The sequence below is a fragment of the Mustela erminea genome, chromosome 13 (assembly GCF_009829155.1).
Source record: "Mustela erminea isolate mMusErm1 chromosome 13, mMusErm1.Pri, whole genome shotgun sequence".
In the NCBI taxonomy this organism is placed as follows: Eukaryota; Metazoa; Chordata; class Mammalia; order Carnivora; family Mustelidae; genus Mustela; species Mustela erminea.
The window spans coordinates 47,027,355-47,048,338 of record NC_045626.1 but is presented as its reverse complement, the minus strand read 5'-3'; the positions used below and the strand labels follow the sequence as shown (position 1 = coordinate 47,048,338).

General features: G+C 45.4%; 1 protein-coding gene and 1 pseudogene across 5 annotated transcripts in view; both read left to right on the top strand.

Moving 5' to 3' along the window:
* Positions 1-20,984, top strand: part of LAMA3 (laminin subunit alpha 3) — a 264,586-nt gene that overhangs the window by 36,855 nt on the left and 206,747 nt on the right. The window lies entirely within an intron of this gene.
* Positions 7,960-8,092, top strand: LOC116572591 (annotated as a pseudogene).

Genomic DNA, 20,984 nt, shown 5'->3' with positions numbered 1-20,984 from the left:
AATTTTTTATTCTTTATGTAGTAGCCTACACATTTTTTTAAAAGATTTTATTTATTTATTTGAAAGAGGGAGAGATCACAAGTAGGCAGAGCAGCAGGCAGGGTGGCGGGGGGAGCAGGCTCCCCGCTGAGCAGAGAGCCCGATGCTGGGCTTGATCCCAGAACCCTGAGATCATGACCTAAGCTGAAGGCAGAGGCTTAACCCACTGAGCCACCCAGGCACCCCTAGCCTACACATGTGAATTGCCTAGTAACCTAAACATGTTAATTTCCTTTAAAGTGCTTTTTAAGGAGTTTATACATTAGGAAGAGGCTGGCAATCTGGAATTTTCACTTTACATGTAAAAAACTCAAGAAAGTTGAGTCGACCCGAGCAACAGATGGGAATCCCCGAGATGCCAACTTTGTTTGGCTCTCTGAATCACTATCTCAAATAGCATTGATAACGAATGTAAGTAAATACATTCCAAGATATTTAAACACTATTACATAAAATAATGTCTGGGAAATCAGTCCCTATCCCCTGAGTATGGGGAGTTCTCACAGCCTATGGCTAGAGACACCTGTGAATGCTGTACGTGAACGTACTTTGACCCTGGCAAAGCACGAGACCAGTGTGGCATAGGCTTATTATTATTACTTAGAGAAATCATTATTGACACCCTTGCTTCCCTCCTTTTCTGTGCTTCCAAAAATCTTACACTGCTTTATCTCTTCTGAGCGAGTGAAGTATGTAAATATGTTCACAGTCAAGTTCTGGAAACTCTTTGCTGATGTTCTATCCTCCAAGAATGTTTGCGTTAAAAAAAAAATCCCTATCTATTTTTGTCATGGAACTACTGCTAGGAATTTATCCTAAGGAAACAATGAGATAAATGCTCGAAATATTTGAGCAAGAGTATTCTTGGGAGCATTGTTCATATAACATAGTTGGGAAACCATCTCACATCTGATAAAAGGGGACTGCTTCCCACAGTGGATCGTCAGCATCAGAATGATGTCGCTGACGGGGTCTTTATGGACATGCTGTGTCTGTGCTAAGTTGTGAAGAAGAGAAATCAAACTATTATGTCAGCTGTGTGTATCGTAGGGTATCACTTCATTTGCTTTGTGTATATAAGCACAGAAAAAAGTAAAAAAAGAATCTAAAATACGAAGAATGCTCTTCTCTGGATGGTGGGATTATTGGTGATTTTGACTTTCCCCTGTAAGTCCCATTTGCAGTGTAGTACATATTCATGTTCTGGATTATTTCTTAGGTACAAATCTGGCTTCGTGCCTTTCAAGCTGCATGACCCTGGACCCCCTAGTTAATGTCACCAGGGCAGTTTCTTCCTTTGAAATTTGGGAACGAATGTAGTACCACTCTTGTAGGGTTGTTGGGAGGAATTAAGAAGGTAATATAGGAAAAAACTTTTATTTTTTTAAAAAGATTTTATCTATTTAAGAGAGAGAGCACAAACAGGGGCAGCAACAGGCAGAGAGAGAGAGAGAGAGAGAAGCAGACTCCCTGCTGAGCAGGGAGCCCCATTCTGGCTCTATCCCAGGACCCTGGGATCACGACCTGAGCTGAAGGAAGATGTTTCATCAACTGAGCCACTCAGGTGCCCCTAGAAGAAAACTTTTAGAATTATGCCTCCCATGCTGTAAGAGCTCAGGCCATGTTAGTTATTATGTCTGTATTTTTTTTTTTTCAGTGAACTTTTACATAAAGATAATAGAGTTAATTGAGAAGATACTTCCTTTTTGGGGAAAAAAAGAGAAGTTGGTATAGAGAAGACAAAAGGAACAATTATTCCTGGTGAGATTTGAGGTATTTTTTTTTTTATTTATTTATTTGACAGACAGAGATCACAAGTAGGCAGAGAGGCAGGCAGAGAGAGAAGAGGAAGCAGGCTCCCCGCTGAGCAGAGAGCCCGATGTGGGGCTCGATCCCAGGACCCTGGGATCATGACCTGAGCCGAAAGCAGAGGCTTTAACCCACTGAGCCACCCAGGCGCCCCGAGATTTGAGGTATTGATGGGAAAGCTTACTGGGCATTTTCTTGATGCCCTCTATCCCCCAATACAGACTTCTGACCATTTCATCCCGAGTGAGGTCGGCCTGCCAGAGATCTTTAAAAGCGAACAGAATCAGAAAAATGCCCGGTAATGGAAATTGATTTTTTTTAAAGAGCCTATTTTATTCCTTAGCTAATCTTGAAAACTATTTTATGTTTCTTCCCTTGTGAAACTTCTGTGATTTCAGGCGTATTTTGGCTTTAAATCATGGCAGTTGTCCTATTACTATTATTGGCAAGCATATTTAAGGAAAAACTGAATTTCACAAATTCTTCACTATGGTTCCAATGAAATCTCGAGTTAAATACAATGTCTCGGGGGAGTCCTTGGGCCCGATGCCCCCGCTCCTCTGCCAGCTGTCTTCTAGCCCTGTAGCGCCCCCAACTCCCTCCTCCTCCCAGGGACTGTGGAGCCTGCCCCCCGCCCCATGCAACCAAACAACCTTCCTTTACTATTGTCTTCCGGAAGCCCCTTCTTTCCCTGTTCCACTTTCCATGTTTCACCTCACTTTTAGTTTTTGACTTTACATTCTCCCGTTGTGTTTCTTTCCTTTAGAGTAAAGCTTAATTATGATCAAACCAGTACCTCTTCTCGTGGTCACTGCCGGCCTTCAGGAGGGGTGCTATGTGTGTGTGTCCCTGGTGGTGTCCCTGTCCCCACCCAGCCCCAGAGTGATGCCCTGTAGAGCCGGCTGGGAAGGTCAGGGCTCCCCAAGGAGGCTCAGCTCCACCAAGAGCAGGCTGTCTGCCTGGCCACAGCCGGACCCACGGTTGGCCTCCTGGTGCAGGCAGTGTGGACGGTGTACCTCCCCAGGACGGAGGCAGTGCCCTCCAGACCCGAGGGGCCAGCCCACTTTCAGCAGGTCCCAGGGGTCCTTCAGTTCCCACTGTGCTTACACAGGTGGATTCCTTGGCCGAGTAGCCTATGGACAAGGATGCTTCAGGCTTCAGTCAGTCTCTCTGACTCAACAGCCCCTGGGCTGCTTGCACTTCTCTCTTTGACTCTCAAAACACCCCAGTAGCCCTTCTGCAGGTAAGGAGTTCCTGACTTAGTACATTCTCCGTGACATGCTCTGTTCCATAGGTTTCAAGCACCCTGAGCAGTGAGATGGTATGTTTACCTTTGTTGTTTCTCCACCTCGTAGAATAACCGGAGCGGAACATTTGGTTCTCTCCCCTGCCTCTCCCCTGTCCTAGCTCCCAGACTCTCATCCCTCATCCCTCCCACAGGGCCTGTAACAAGCACACAGTGTCCTGAGCTCGGGGAGAAATGGAGGGGGCGGGTCCGGGCCAGGGAGCCTGGGGGCTGGGAGAGGCCCCACCCCCCTGCTTTCCTGGGAGAGATCTGAGATCTGAATCTCTAGATGGGGGCAGAATTCAGGTTGGAGTCCCTGCCTGAGGGTACAGGTGGCTGAGCCCTGGGGCAGCTAGCAGGGAGTGAGAACGTGACCGGCAGAGATGAGCTGAAGGGCATGGAAGGCTCTTTCTAGCGTCATCATGGCCTGGGGAGTGAGGGCAGGGAGACAGGGTGGAGGGCAGCAGTTTTGCAAATTCCTGCATTTCAGGGTGAGGGCATCTCCCTCATAGCTGCTCAGGTCTGGGCAGGGCTGGACCTGAACACCCTGGTGTTTAGGACAGGTGGGTCCGACAACCCGGGCTGCCCTAGCTTGTCCCAGTTAGTGGGGTTGCTATGGCTTTGCACATGCCCTGTCTAAACTCCTTTCCTTACTGTCCTGGCCAGCCAGACACTCAGTCCTGGACGCTGCTTTCCTGCCTGCTTTGTCCATCTCTTCCCGTGTATGCGTGCCTCCCTACCCCCACAGTCCCCACGGGGACACAGGACCACTACCCAACCCACCACCTGTTCACATCCCCATCCCTGAAATCTTGCTCATTTTCAGTCTGGGCGGCTCCCCCACTGCTGCTCCCTGAGCCTGCTGACTCTTGATTTCTGCTCAGGCTGTGATCTCAAGGTCTTGAGATTGAGCCCTGCCGCCCCAGGGCTCCGTGCTCAGCACCGAGTCTGCTTGACAGTCTCCCTCTGCCCCTCCCCCTGCTCAGGTGTGCACGTGTTCTCTCTCTCTCTCTCTCAAATAAGCAAATAAATAAACAAACAAATAAAATTTTTTTAAAAATCAGATACAAAAGACACCAACTTATTCCTTCAAATTATTAGAAAGGCTTCAAAATGCCTGTCATTGTGGATGTGTACCAACCAGCCCATGGGACACACTCTAGACCCTGGACTGCAATTTTCCTTCAACAATATTAATGCCCATTGTGCCCTGTCCTGAAAAGTCTGCCTCTCTTTTCTGTGACTTTAAGTTTCTTCCCTGGCTCGGATTTAGTTGTCCTGTTCCAGATACGTTTATTAATTAAGATGTAGCCCCAAGCCCTCTTGTGACCTAGATGGTTCCCTTTCTGCTCCTTCCCCACCACCCCTGGGGGGCAATGACCTTGATGCACTGCATCTGCAGGCTCCCCTGCCCTGGAGCTTCTGGCACAGTTTGGCCAGCGAAGGTACACGGGAGTGCTCAGCCGAGAGAGGGGGAGGACATTGAGACTGAGGCATTTAGCCCCCAACAATGCGGGATCTGGGTCTTCTATGGAGGCTTTTGGCTCCTGGCTGGTGACTTGCTCCTATAGCGACAGCCGGGTCTTGGCTTTGGGCTCCGCTTCCTCTCCTTGCCCTTGAGATCCGTGGTGGGAAGAGCTCTCAGATGTCATTTACTCCGAGGGGCTTCACCATCACCCCTGCCCACTCCTTCGCAAACAGCTGATTGATTAAACTCTCCCGGATTACTTCATTCTGGTACAGTCCTCTGTCTCCAGCTGAGCTCCGAGGGACACTCAGCACTCTGACTTGTGAAACAGGCTTTTCAAGGGATTGAAATGGACCCAAATCCCTCAGTTGTCATCTCTGAAAGAATGAAAGGGAATTATTGAAGAAGTGACTAAGCAGAAGTTTTTAAACAGTTTTAAGAAAATGTGTGTGTGTGTGTGAGAGAGAGAGAGAGAGAGAGAGGAAGAGGAAGCTCTCAAGCTTAACTGAATTATGACTATGAAATAAGGAACAGCGTTCTGTTCCATTCTGTCGAGAATGCCTGGTGCATCAAAATAATTCAGCGAATGTATGCTTAATGTATGAATGAATTGGGGATGCAGAGAGTTCCATCCCACTGTCTGCCCGATTTACAGATGTCCCTCGCGTACTGAAAGCAATACGTATGAAGTAGACACTAAAACATTTATCACCTGTAATTTGGAGCATATTAAGACATAATGAAGAGCTGGATTCTCAGTCATTTATCATTAGAGTACTCATTTATTTTTTCTTTTAAAGATTTAATTTATTTATTTGACAGAGATCACTAGTAGGTAGAGAGGCAGGCAGAGAGAGAGAGAGAGGGAAGCAGGCCTCCTGCTGAGTAGAGAGCCCAATGTGGGGCTTGATTCCAGGACCCTGAGATCATGACCTGAGCCAAAGGCAGAGGCTTTAACCCACTGAGCCACCCAGGCGCCCCTAGAGTACTCATTTAAACACTGAGAAAACTAGGTGAGAGGAGGAAGGTATGTTGTTCTTTTCCTTGTGGCGACAGGTCACCTCCTAAGTCTTAGAGAATTCTTCAATGTCTGCTTCACTAAATGCAGCAAGATGACTAATTTTCAGTAATTTCACAAGATGAATAATTTAGAATTTAAATACATTTAACATTAAAAAGCCCAAGTTTTATGGCCACGATAGCATGAATTTAATGGTAATGCACTTATACTAGACACTGGTTGGAGCACTTTTCGAGTATTAACTCATTTAGTCCTTGCTAGAACCTTACAAGGCAGGTCCTTATTTTCTAGTTCTTCTTTGCTAGAACCTTACAAGGTCCTTATTTTCTCGAAGCTAAGCGATAGCATGCAGCGGGAATGGTGTTAGGTAACTTGTGGCTGTCGGTCATGGGCGAGCAAGGGACAGACCCAGGCTTTGCACCCGGCAGCCTGGCCATGGAGCCAACCTGAGACAGGTTGCCACGGTGATCATGTGACACCCTGGGTCCCTGAAGCTCTCAGGCTGCTGTGGGTGTTGGCTTGTAACTGCTGTCCTTTGCTTGGGATGTTGTCTCTCACTTTCCACAGTGTTCCCTTGCGAGGATACATTTGAGAAATCCTTTTAGTCCCCCAAAATTGTTGTATTTCTAAGTGGAATTAAAAACCGGAAACAAAGCATATGGACTCTGGGGTCTGGTTTCCCTCTTTACATTGGCTAGTAGAGGCAAAGTTCTCTGGCTGTGCTGTGCAAGCACGTAGAACGTAATGACCTGCATTTTGTGTGCTAAGTTCACTGTGGGCTTAACAGTTCGTCCCTAACAATACTTTTCCTTTTACTCCTTTATGTTTGTTTTTCATTTTTATTAATTTCTTTACATCCTTTAGGAATTAGAGCTTTATAACCCTCCCAGCCTTTTTCTTTTCTTTTTAGAAAAGATTTTATCTATCTATCATTTTATTTATTTGAGAGAGAGAGAGAGAATTTCAACCAGACTCCACACTGATCGTGCCACCCGACTTGGGGCTTGATCTCACAACCCTGGGATCATGACCCGAGCCGAAATCAAGGGTCAGATGCCTAACCCCACTGAGCTGCTCAAGTACACCTCCACCCTTTTTTTTTTTTTCTTAAACAAAAAGGCTATAGATGACTACAAGCAATATATTAACGAAACAGTAAAATAAAACCTGTTTTCAGTCTAGTCATACGTTTGGTTGCCACTTAGAATGAACCGTCAAGACCTATTTCACCTTCCTGAATGATTCTCCAAAGCCTGAAACATTTCTGTGTCCCTATAGAAATGTTTCTTACCATGCTAAATGATATCTTTGAGTCATTTCGGGAAGTACGCTGCAATCCTGCAGAAACCATTCAAGCTTTGTAAGCTGGTGGGGCTCGATTTTTGAATTTTTTTTTCTTTCTAAGTGAAGCGTTCCAGCGATATGCAACATCAAGCAGAATGACCAAGCACCAAGGCCCGTGGAGAACATGCCAGATTATAATTTCCCTTTTATAATACATAATGGACAAAGAGTCTGCTCTCACTCAGCTATTTCCTTTTAGTACTGATTTCCTCCCCCGCGCCTTAGGGCAAATATACCTTTTAATTATAAGGTCTCACTAGCTATTGTATTCTTTCACTCCCGGATTTTTTTTTTTTTTTTGCTGCTCCTAAATGGTTCCAGTGACAGTAGGAAAATAATGGGTGTGTTGATAGCAGAGAGTGGGTTCATTTCTAAATACATAGGGATGCATCCTAAGCAGTCAGACCATGACTCATAATGTCTCCTCAAGGCATTCTTTCCAAAGACCCCTTGCCACCCACATTCCTGGCCATTATTTCTGTTCTTGTTAAGAGTTATTTCTTACTTTGGAGAACATGTGGGGCATAATAGCGTGTGATTTATGCTGAAATTTCTTACTCGACATGTTATCCCATAGAAGATAGGCTTGCACAAATAGACGGTAATTTGGCTACTTGAACATACTTATTTTGCTCCCCAAACTGGTCCATAATCATGGCAAGGAAAAAATATATAGTTCATTGGAAGAGAAACACGCTCGGCTTTCTGTAGAGATGGTTTGGCCACCACTGATGTGTCATTCCAGAATGTAGAGCAGGCTGTCCAGCAGGACTGGAATTCCTTTAGCTGGGGATGAAGCTGCTAAAAGACTGATGTTGAGAGAGGAAACAAACACTGACTTAAAATTTGCTTGCAATCAGGTTTCCATAGGAGGAACAGGAATGCTGGCAACGCGCTTATAATGGGAGAAAGGATATATATTATGGGCGGGGCCGGTGCTTCTCAAGTTTTAATGGACATCTGAGTCATCTATTCAAATAACATTCCTGACTCAGCTTTGCGCAGTGGCAGTATCGTAGCCAATGAGGTTTATCCGAGGCGCGATTATTGCTAATTGAAACATTCCTGACTCAGAAGGTTGCAGGCATGCCCTTAGGTTCTGCATTTCTGAGATGCTCTCCAGCGATGATGTCCCAGTGGCTGGCCTGTGGGCCACACTCTGAGCAGCATGGGGCTGGAGGACACCCTGGTCTTCATCAGGTCTCTCTGGGAGGCCAAGAGAAAGGCGAGGACGGAGCTGGAAGCAGGGCGGGTGGTGGAGAAGATGAAGATGCAGTCTGGGTGGAGCGGGCCAGACCTCCCAGAGGGTCACAATGCAAGGGACACACTGACCCAGAGATGGGGGCAAAGCATCTGGCAGCCAGGTAACTCTTTATACTCCTCTCATTTCTGGCTTTCTGGAGCGAGGTACACACAGGGGCTGGAAAAGGAGCTGTGCAGGAACTTCTGGCAGGGAGAGAACCACCAAGGAGGAGAGCCTTCTCAAAGAAAGGACCAAGCCTCCCGGCTTTAGCCCTCTGGTGCCCTTAACTGTCCCCAACAGCAGGGTCACCAATTGCATGTATGTCCAGGTTTTGGAATCAGACAGATGTGGCTCGTCACTTACTCGCTGTGTGACTATAGACACGTTCTGCATCTTCTCCAAACTTCGGTTTCTGCATCTATGAAGCGGAGTTAATAGTACCGATAGGCCAGGGTTATGGTAAAGGTTACTGAGACATATAAGCACATTTAAATCCTCAGTAAATGCTAGTTTTTCCTCTTCCTTCTCCTTCTTACTATTATCTTAGTGATGCCACTCAACCGATCCTCCTTGAAAGTGGCCCCTTTTTTGGTCCTTTCACTTGCTACTGCAACCACTTGCCGGTTTTTTTCTGTTTCTTGATCCTGCATTTCTTCACGCTCAGGGCACTAGTCCCAGCAGGGACAGAACTTTGGGTTCTGGGACTAAGCTACAGCCTGGGGAGCGGAGCAAAGGAGCCTGGGGTTTCCAGCTTGGTGAGCTGCACTTGGCTGGCGTTGAGCTGGCTTGGAACCCCACTGCCCTCAGGCCCCTGCATCCTACCTGAGCAACTGGGACCTCTCCATCCCCCTTCCCCTTCCTGGGCATTTGTGATGGGATCTCCAATTCTGACACTGGTTCCAGTGTGTGCGGTTTCACCCCACACACCCAAGCAACTCTTGGACACAAGTTGGGCATCTACAGTTCAACTCAGTTTTTACATAGTCTACTCAGAAACAGCATCAGGTCCCACAGATTAAGGGCTCAGTCCTGCCAGACTCTGCCCCACCCCCACTTTGGACCCCAGCACCTCATCTGACCTACCCAGTGATAGAGCGGAAGTCCCTGCAGGGCCCTCTTCGGGTTTGGCTAATTTGCCAGATCAGCTCACAGAACTCAGAGAAACAGTTTATTTACTAGATGACCAGTTTATTATAAAAGGATGCAACTCAGGATGAAAGAGATGCCTTGGACCAGCTGTGTGGGAAAGGACTTGGAGTTGCTCTGCCCTCTCGGGGTGCTCCACTCTCCCCAGATGCTCATGTGACCCCGACGCTGAAGCTCTCTGAACTCTGTCCTTTGGCGTTTTTACGGAAGCTCTATTACACAGGTGTGATTGATTAAATCATTGGCCATTGGTGATTGATTCAACCTCCAGCCCCTTTTCCCTCTAGGAGGGTCAGGGGGTGGGACTGAAAGTTCCAGCCCTATATTCACTGGGGTGGGTTGCTTGGGCACCCCCTTGGGTGACCTAGGGGCACTCTGAGAAACCTCATTAATATAACAAAAGGCACATTTGGCACTCTTATCATTTAGGAAATTCCCGGGGTTTTAGGAGCTGTGTGACAGAAATGGGATGTGACCAAATATACGTTTCCTATAAATGGCAATACCACAGGCTCTCTCCTTGTCTTCCAAGCCGCCATGGACATGGTATCTGCAGGACCAGCCAAGAGGGTCCTTGGCCTTGAATAGGATGGACTCAAACTGGAGCCAGCAGGAAGTGAGGGTAGAGTTTACTGAAGCTACAGGGAGAGCAGATACAGATGGAGGGAAATTGAAGGACAGCCCCAGACAAACCCGAATGGTTGGTCATCCAACCATTGATGATCCCATCAAGATCATCTGTCTGGATATTGGAGTCTTACTTTCCTTACCAGTTATCTGAGACTTGTAGTCTGTGGTCAGGATCCTGATGTCAAATTCTAGAACACGGAGGGTCTCCTTTCCTGGAGTGGCGCTGGCTGTCAGAGTCTCTACCTTTCTCTTCTCTGTTTTGATGTTGGGACCTTTCTTGCTGACCTTCTTCTCCTGGAGGCAACTGTCTTTCAGCCAGTGTTTCCCAAAGTTAGTCCTTGAATCCCTGTTCTCAGAAGGAGGAACCCATGACTGGGGCTCAATGCCATCGTGAAAGCCTTAATAATGTTATGTTTGAGTTTGTGTTTTGTAATCAAAGTTTAATAGGACAGTGGAGCTTATGCTCCCTCATGAGTTGTCCTCCTCCCTGGATAGGTTCTTGGCCATCTTCTCCCCTAAGCCCTGGTACCTCAATCCATCCATCCTCCCCTTCCGCCCTGCCTCCACCCTGCCACCCTTGGTCCTGGGCTGGGCTCTGAGAGCAGGAGCATGGGAGTTTAGGTGCATGCACACAGTGCCGGGGGTGGGGGTGCACGGCAGGGCCACCCCATCTCAAACCAGTGGAGCCATGGGCAGCTTGACAAGAATGAGCCTCTCACTCATCCCGCCCAGATACCAAGCATGATTCGGTGTGGGGATTCTGATCCCACAGGAGCTGCCTGCCTGGGTAGGTTGAGGGGGTAGAGCCATAAGAAGGGGAGATGGACCTTTCGCCCCCAGCCAGGGCCAATTGTGCCATGTTGTATCAACCCAGCAGCTTGAGGGAGGAAGGTCCTGGCATGTACGCAGCTGGGGGAGGGAGAAGTCCCCTGGTACCCAGGACGGTCTGCACTCACCCACAGAGAATCCTCTAGCCCAGGGGACTACAACATTAAGTAGCAAATTAGAAAAACATCATGATTGGCCAAGAAAGAAACTATGGAAGGGAAGGAAAAAGTGTGTCTTCTACAAAGGTTCCTGTGCTTTCATGTCGCTTTAAGGTCTGCAAATTTAGTTGTCCCTGTTTCTAGGCCTCATTATCGACTTTGAATTTCTAGACTAGAGGCCTGGGAATCTGCTTTTCAGCCTGCTCCACAGCCGCCTCGGATGCACCCCTAGTTTGGGAGCGCTGCAGGGTCCTCCTGTCCCCTAGCTTGGCTGAGTGTGCAGAGTTGAACACATCTTCTCTCTGCCTCAGTTGTGTTCTGTGCCCACCATGGGCAGTGTGGGTGAAAAAAAAGAGAAATCTGTGCCTCTGAAATTTCAGCTTCTACCATTGATTTCCAGCTTGGCAGGGGCAGTGGGGCCACACTGGGATGAAATGGGGTCCTCTGAGCATCAGCCCCTCTGCAATTCTAGCTCAATAGGATTCTAGGTTCTTTACTCTCCAGGCTCAAAATAGGGTTGCACTTGGCTGTGTTTTTGAAGTAAAGCCTGGCCCTGGGACCTGATTTGGTATATGAGGCACCATATTCCCTTCCTGTCTCAGCAATGTTTCCCATGAGTAGGGGTTCCATGGGTTTGTGTCACTGTGTTAGGGGGGTGCAGCGCCAAGCCCACCATCAGTAGACATGCAGCATGAGTGAGATAGAAATGCAGCCCGTCTATTGTAATAAGACACAGAATCCATTTTAATGAGTATGACTGTGTGTATATAAGTATGAATTTATGTGTATATAAATATGTACATACACTTTATATAAACGTGCTGTAACATCTGGTTTGATGTCTTCCATATTCATGCACTTTAGGTTAGGGAAGTTCGTTGATACCATATGTGTATCCATTTCCTTGCTTCTGACCATGATGGAGTTTATATTTGTATGGCTGTTAGTGAGATGACCTTTCACATTGGTTTACTTAATGGAATATTGCCTTGGGAGAAGTCATATATAGGTATAAATGGGTTGTATGCAAAGAAAAATGTTATAGAGAGGACTTCCTAAGTTGTGTCTTAAAAACCCATTTAGTACCTTGTGAAGCTGTGTGAGCTATCATATGCCACATTTGCAGGAGGGAATGGCATCAACATTACGGTGTAATCCGCCCTTTCTGTGTAGCTTTTGGGATACGAGGACAAAAGGGGTCCAGCCCTGGGGAGAGGCTTCGGAAAGGAAGACCAGGAAGTAAGAGAATGGGGGAGGATAGAAGTGGGTCCAAGGGAAGTAGGGGAGGGGGTGGGTCATTGTATGGAGGTTGGATGATGGAATTTGAGGCTCCTCCTGTCCTCCAACCCCAGGCCCCCATTTCTAGAATGCCTAGCTGCTCGTCTTACCTACTGTCTTTAGACCCAGAGCTTATTTCTGAAAGGTGGCAGATGGCGTTTAGTGGGAGGGTTCCTGTAGGCATGGAAGGTGTCCTCCTCCCCCACCACAGTCCCCTCTCTGCCTGCCAGCAGGGTGGACTGTTGCTGTTCCCACAGCTACCTGGAGCCTGTTAGCTTGGGGCCACTGCCTCCAGTTTCTTGGTTTAACCCTGATCTGTCGGAGTAGACGTGTCTGGTCGCCCTGCTCATCCCCGCCGGTTCCACTCTTCCTCCAGTCTGGGGCAGCCTTGAATCCCTGCTCTTTCTCATTCTTGCCAGTGTCTTACCTGGGTCTGGATTTTGAAACTGACCCCAGGTCGCCTGACTCGGGCAGATGCTGAGATATGCGTAGAACCCGCTTTTCCTGATAGCCGTCAGGCGTGGAGCCCGTCTACACTGCACCTGCTGCCCACCACCCTTCACCCCGTTCCACTCTGACCCTGCAGACCCAGGCTTCCACCTACCTTACGGCTTCACTATTTTCCATACGTTTGTCTGGCTATGAAGGTTTCTGCTGGGGTCCCTAAGAGCAGGGGACTTACGGGGGAACATTTGGGACACTAGAGATCATCTTACATCTGGGTGTGAGAGCTCAGCCTGGAGGCACCTTTTCATCACAGTGAAAGTGACTTTGAGATGTCCTGTTTTATGCCAGGTAAGTGTGATCCTTAGGTTTTGGCCCCCGTCCAGCCTCACCCGCATCCAGGCACAGTGCGGGGGCTGTCCTGGCCTCGTACCACACATAGCTAGAGGGTTCCTGTTGCTGGTCATGAGTGCGCAGGAGAGTCAGTCTGTCACCATGAGGCTGTGAGCTCTCCAGCCACGAACATTTACGTAATTATCCTGCCACGTATGTTTTAAAGGAAAGGCAAGGCACTCCAGAGAGCACAGAATACACAGGACTAACCAGAGGGAAGGCTTCGCTGGGCCCCGTGGGGCTGGGATGAGGCCTCCCCGGGTCCTGTCGAGTTGTGAAGGGCAGGAGGTGTTTTGGGTGGAGATGAAGCAGATAGCAGTCATGTGGGTCTGAAGCTTCTGTGAACGTCTGGGCGAGAGAAATCAGGAGTCACGGTGTAAGGTGAGGAGAGTGTGGCAAAAAGGTGGGGGAAGGCTAAGAACCAAAGCCTGGGTGAACTGGGGGACAGGCTAGTGCCAACTCTTGGAAGAAGTGTTTCTCTGAGGGGAGGAGGGGGTTTGGGTGGGCGGAGAGGCTCTTCTTGCCTCCTGGCTGGAAGGAACATTCAAAGCTGATGGGAAGGGTCCAACAGAAGACAGGAGGGGACCCAGAGCGCCCAGGGAGGGATCGGCTTTTGACTCTACCAGTCCAGGGGAAGAAGGAGAGGATAGGTAATTGCAAATGGCTCTTAGGTCTGCAAAGGGAAAGGAAGGTGGTTCCTTCCTGGCAGTTCTGATTTTCCCCGTGAAAGAGACAAAGTCACTTCTGAGGGTGGAAGGGACAGAGGTGGGGTAGTGGGAGGGGGTGCGAGGAGCTGGGAGAATCAGGCTCAGAAAGTGGGCGGAAGCAAAGGTTGTGCACAGTCCAAACCATCGCCTGGTCCGCAAGGACATGGCTGTGGCTGACTGCCGCTGACTGGCGACAGAGTCAGCCCTGAGCCTGGGCTCTGGACTCAGGACACCCCTCCTGGGTTGGCTACTGTCCTTAAAAAGCCACATGCTGCTGCTTTGTTGCTTAGAAAGAATTTTCAGTGTCTGGGTCCCTACCTTTTTGCATCACTTGCTCTGGAAGCAAAATCTTGCTTCCAAGATTTTGGAATGTCTTTTCCAAGAGACATCACATTTGCCGAGCCCGGGTCATGGACTCATGCTGCCTTACCTGCCATGGGAGCCAGGAAGCTGGCCTTTTTAGCTGCTCAAGTGGGGCAGTGCATTCTGTTACCAGCAAGATTTATAAGGTGGGAAGGGCATTCAGGCCCTCGAAAGTCTGGTAGACAAAAGACAGTCACCTCTGTCATGGTTCCCTGTCCAGGCATACCCTACATGGTATTGGAACTCCTGGAGACCAGCTTCTCCCCCAGAGCTGGCTATGAGCTTTCTCAGGGTGGAGATGATGCCACTACAGATGCGTGGTCTCTCTCCTTATTTGGGTGTGTTATTGTGACAACCAATTAAATGTCTCCTTAAATTTTCCAAACACCCTTAAATGGGACCACCTCCTTGGAGAACTCCACTAGAGGTTTTAGTGTTCAGGAGGGCAAGACCACTTTTGGCCAAAGGATAAATTCCAAGAATATTTCTTATGCAGCCCAGCTGATCTGAAATAACACATAAGCTTAAAGTTCATTATTTTTTTTTTTTTAAAGTGCTGACTAATAAAATTTAAGTGGCCATCAGTATGCCCCACAGACGTGCACAGCTGCTGTTGAAAAGGTCTCTGAAGCTCCTGTCATTAGTAAGGGCATTGGATACACAGCCAAAAGGAGCATTTTGGCCCTAGATAAAACTCAGATTTAGCCAGGGTTGGTGAACTTAAGAAAGAAGTAACAGAAGAAAAAGGAAAATAGATACGCCAATTAAGAGTAGGAAAGGACTCGGGGCACCTGGGTGGCTCAGGGGTTAAAGCCTCTGCCTTCGGCTCAGGTCATGATCTCAGGGTCCTGGGATCCTGTAGGGCTTTCTGCTCAGCAGGGAGCCTGCTTCCTCTTCTCTCTCTGCCTGCCTCTCTGCCTATTCGTGATCTTTCTCTGTCAAATAAATAAATAAAATCTAAAAAAAAAAAAAATAAGAGTAGGAAAGGACTCTCATGGAGGCAGGCCACAAATGTTACAACTGTTTCGGTAGAAAGATACTGGTCAGGAGGAAGAGTCTGGAACCTTATGAAGGGGTGTGGTCTTACTAAAGAGAAATGGCAGTCACATCATTTGGAATCTGATTTGGGACCAGTCACCATCACTGGGAAATATTTTATTGAAGCTTGGTTTAAACCATTTCTAGAAATCAGTCTTTTTTTAGGAATCACTGAGTCGAACCAATTTTGGGTAGATTCAAGGAGGATTTAGATAACTTAGTTACTGGTTCTTAAAGTTGAGTCAGTGAAGCCCCTTTGCCTCAAAAAGAACATGACTGTATAATTTCTCTTGTTCTGTATGGTTGGTTTGTCAGACAAATTCTTTGGTGACTTTTCAGTTCAGCGAGTGAACCAAATGTCATAGGCGATTTTCTTACGAATCAGTAAAAAGAAGGGTGAATGAGAAAAAGTGTTATGGGAAGGATCAGGCCCTAGACCAAAAAAATTCTCAGGCAGTTAGAGCAACCACACAGGGTAGGATAAAATATAAGACATCTTTAGGAAATTGGACTCAGAGTTCTTGGATTCTAGTGGACTTTAGCTTATTTTAAAACCATCACTGAATCTATCTGTAAATTGTTAACTGTAGATGAAATGTTCTTGAGTAACATATGCTAGTCTCAAATTCTGCACTTTAAGTCTACTTGGGAATAATGATTGAAGTCTACTAGGACTGAAAACCATGCTCTATGTCCTTAATCATTTTTCCTCCAGAGTTAAGAATTCATTGATAATAAAATATAGATGCAAGTGTTTCACCTTTTCTCTTTCAGTTTTTTTTCCTTGAAATCTTCCATCTTTAAAAAATAGTGGGCTTGTTATTTTCCAAGCTGTTGGAGTGATCCAAATCTTTAGACTCATTTTGGCCTTAGAGTTTTTATTTCTTAGCCTTTCATAGTTATTTTTAATGAGAAAACAAGAGACTTTAATTCTCCCCTCCTTTCCACTTTCTATCCTAATCTTCACCGCCTGCTGACTTAAATCTTAACTCCTTAAAAAGAACCTAGGGAGTGGTGTTGGTATTTAAATCCTGGGCAGGCTGTCAGGTGGAATGACTAGAAATCTGTGCTACTCTGAGACAGGGGAGGTGAACCTGAGAGAGAAAGTTTTTGACTAAACACCAAGGCAACATAATGTCCAGAATGCCTCAGCAATTCCGTGGGTTTCCTCTCAAAAAGAGATTCTTGGGTGAAGGTTCTTAACCTGGGTGAGAGCTTGATCTAGGGACCTCTTGAGTCCCTTCTTTTAAGTTTCTGGAATGATCTACATTCCCTCTTCACAGGTGAGCAGGTACTTCTGGGAGACAGTAAGAGACAGTGAGGGACAAAGTGACTTTCCTCCTGAACACAGTCTTTTTGATGATGCCAGGGGCTGGGTTTCTCAGCCGAGGGTGGTACATCTACAAGAAAGAAGGGTCTTAGCTATGCCATTGGCAGATGCGCTCTTTGGACCAGGATTAAAAGGATCCTTTTTCAGCCCAGCTGAGCTGTATTTCTGTCACTGTGCCTTGATTGTTTTATAGAGATTGTATTTCATTTTATAAAAAGTTTTCAAACAAGGTTACTAAAATAGAATTTAATTTCACTCATCTGCATTTTTCCTTCTCTATTAAAATTTTTGCTGTAAAATTAGCTCCTTCGTAAGCTTTTCAAATGGGCACCAGGCACAGAAGTTGTTCAGTTGTTTCATTCTGTATTTAGGAACTTATTTTTCACAATTTGTATTTGCATTTTTACATGGATAGGGGGAATGTTTATAATTTAGTTAATGAAAATAAATGTTTCAGAGTGCCTCTCCACAGGTTGCTAATTAATGACCGAGGTAAAAAGGTAACTTAATAATGGGGAAATCTGGTGGGCAACTTTTTGGGCATAGGATCAAACATAGCGTCACTAACTGTGGGACCACTTGGCATCTCGTGCCCCCAGCATGATGCCATGAGAGGAAGGGGTCACACAGGAAGTAATCTCGCCAAGATGCTTATTCTGAATCAGATCATGAGAAAATAATCGGACAAATTCAGATTGTGGAACATTCTGTGATAGAAAGGACCTGAATTTTCTGAATGTCCGTGGCAGGAAAGACAAAATTGTGGGGGGACTGATTTAGGTTATAGGAGACAAAAGACTTGACAAGTAAATGCTTAACATCATCCTGGATTGGAATCCAGTGGGCGTTATTAGAAGAATCAAGGAAATTTGAATATAGACAGTGTGTTAGGTAAGATCTGTTCAAGTGGTAAAATTTCTTAGGCATCAAAATGTTGAGTTTCTGTAGAAAAGCCCATGCCCTTGGGATATGCCTGCTGAAATATTTAGAGTTGAACCATAATGATATATGAAACTTACTTTCAAAAACAACCCAAAAAAAGTGCATGCATGCGCGTGTGTGTGCAGGCAGAGAGAGCATGCGTGAGAGAATACACAAATGTGACAAAACGCTAACATTTGGTGAATCTAATGAAAGGTATATAGATATTCATTGTACTGCTGTTTGAGCTCTGTACTGCGGTTTGAAATGATGCAAAATAAAAAGTCGGAAAAAGTGAATTAGAAAATGCCACTTTGGAAACAATATGTTTATCAAATTATAAAGCAGATGAATCTCACATCATAAACTGAAGACTTTTTGGTGGAGGGTATATTATTTAGTTGGGTAAGAAGCTCATTCTGGATGTGACTTTAAATACATTTGCAAAACATTTTGCAATTTCACGTGTCACACTTATTAATTTCATTTTAATTCAACCACACTTACTAAGCACCTACTCTGAGGTTACAGGGGTGATTAAAATCCAGATGTGGGAACGACAGATGAACACGAGTATATGCCACAGAGTGTGATAGGTGCTCTTTGAGATGGAGTGCATAAAGTTTGTGTTTATGTAACGTATAGTTTTATGATCATTTTGTGTTATTATTTTATGGGCAAGGAAATAAGATCTCAGAGTGGTTCATTGAGACACTTAGAGTCATATGCCTGGTGGGTGGCTGGGACAGGATTTACTACAACGGATTGGTTCTCCTCCAGCCTTAGACGTCCCCACCGTGACTGGGCACCTGACAGGACCACTTGGGGGTTCACCTCTGCCTCCTGAACTTAAAGACAACTACACAACATTAATATTCATCCATCCACCCATCCACCCATCTGTGACATTTACTGAACATGTACTATGCCATCTGGGAAAGCCCTGAAATGATGGGCTGGAATTTCAAAGGTTTCCAAATGGAGAGCATTGGCAGAGAAGCAAGGGACAGGTGATGCCATCTCATCTCACCCGCTCACCTTGAAGGCTTTTGAGGTCAAAGTGCTTCACACTCCACCTATTATGATTGTTATCTGCTTCTTAAAACATCATTTAAAAGATTACTTTGTACCTCTACCTGATTGATCATGAACAAAGTTCAAGCCATCTTCAGCTCAGCTCATCTTCAGCTCAAAAATGAAAAAGTTTCATTTTTGATGGCTGCATAGTATTCCGTTGTGTATGTCTGTGTGTGTATGTATCACATTTTCTTTATCCATTCATCTGTTGATGGACATCATCTAGGTTCTTTCCATATTTTGACCATTGTGGACATTGCTGCTATAAACATTGAGGTGCACGCCCCCCCTTCGGATCGCTACATTTGTATCCTTAGGGTAAATACCCAGTAGTGCTATTGCTGGGTCATAGGGTAGCTCTATTTTCAACTTTTTCAGGAACCTCCATACTGTTTTCCAGAGTGGCTGCACCAGCTTGCATTCCCAACGAGGCTTCTCCTTTCTCTGCATCCTCACCAACATCTGTTTCCTGACTGTTTTCTGACTTGTTAATTTTAGCTGTTCTGACTGGTGTGGGGTGGTATCTCATTGTGGTTTTGATTTGTATATCCCTGATGCCAGGTGATGTGGAGCACTTTTTCATGTGTCTGTTGGCCATCTGGATGTCTTCTTTGCAGAAATATCTGTTCATGTCTTCTGCCCATTTCTTGATTGGATTATTTGTTCTTTGGGTGTTGAGTTTGATAAGTTCTTTATAGATTTTGGATACTAGCCCTTTATCTGATATGTTGTTTGCAAATATCTTCTCTCATTCTGTTGGTTGTCTTTTGATTTTGTTGACTGTTTTCTTTGCTGTGCAAAAGATTTTGATTTTGATGAAGTCCCAATAGTTCATTTTTACCCTTGCTTCCCTTGCCTTTGGCAATGTTTCTAGGAAGAAGTTGCTGTGGCTGGGGTCGAAGAAGTTGTTGCTTATGTTCTCCTCAAGGATTTTGATGGATTCCTGTCTCACATTGTCTTTTCATCCATTTTTTAGTCTATTTTAGCGTGTTGTGTAATGAAATTGTCCAGTTTCATTATTCTGCATATGGCTGTCCAATTTTCCCTACAAAATTTGTTGAAGAGACTGTCTTTTTTCCATTGGACATTCTTTCCTGCTTTGTCGAAGATTAGTTGACCATAGAGTTGAGGGTCCATTTCTGGGCTCTCTATTCTGTTCCACTGATTTGTGTGTTCGTTTTTGTGCCAGTACCATACTGTCTTGATGATGACAGCTTTGTAATAGGCCTTGAAGTCTGGAATTGTGATGCTGTCAACTTTGGTTTTCTTTTTCAACATTCCTCTGGCTATTTGGGGTCTTTTCTGGTTCCATATAAATTTTAAGATAATTTTTCCATTTCTTTGAAAAAATTGGTGGTATTTTGTTAGGGATTGCATTAAATGTGTAGATTGCTTTAGGTAGCATAGGCTTTTTCACAGTATTTGTTCTTCCAATCCATGAGCATGGGACATTTTTCCATTTCTTTGTGTCTTCCTCAATTTCTTTCATGAGTACTTTATAGTTTTCTGAGTACAGATTCTTTGCCTCTTTGGTTAGGTTTCTTCCTAGGTATCTTATGGCTTTGGGTGCAGTTGAAAATGGGATTGACTCCTTAATTTCTATTTCTTTTGTCTTGCTGTTAGTTTATAAAAAGGCAACTGATTTCTGTGCATTGATTTTATATCCCGACACTTTACTAAATTCCTGTATGAGTTCTAGCCATGGAGTGGAGTCTTGGGTTTTCCACATAAAGTATCATACCATCTGCAAAGAGTGAGAGTTTGACTTCCTTGCCAATTCAGATGCCTTTTATTTCTTTTTGTAGTCTGATTGCTGAGACTAGGACTTCTAGTACTATGTTGAATAGCAGTGGTGATAGTAGACATCCCTGTCATGTTCCTGACCTTAGAGAAAAGCTCTCAGTTTTTTCCCATTAAGAATGATATTCGCTGTGGGTTTTTCATAAATGCCTTTGATGATATTGAGGTATGTATGCTATATCCCTACACTGTTTTGATCAAGAAAGGATGCTGTACTTTGTCAAATGGTTTCTCAGCATCTACTGAGAGTATCATATGTTTCTTGTTTTTTTCTTTTATTAATGTATTATATCATATTGATTGATTTGTGGATGTTGAGCCAACCCTGCAGCCCAGGAATAAATCTCACTTGGTCCTAGTGAATAATCCTTTTGGTGTACTGTTGGATCCTATTGGCTAGTATTTTGGTGAGAATTTTTGCATCTGTGTTCATCAAGGATATTGCTCTGTAATTCTCCTTTTTGTTGGGGTCTTTGTCTGGTTTTGGGATCAAGGTAACGCTGGCCTCATAAAATGAGTTTGGAGGTTTTCCTTCCATTTCTATTTTTTGGAACAGTTTCAGGAGAATAGGTATTAATTCTTCTTTAAATGTTTGGTAGAATTCCCCTAGGAAGCCATCTGGCCCTGGGCTCTTGTTTTTTGGGAGATTTTTGATGACTACT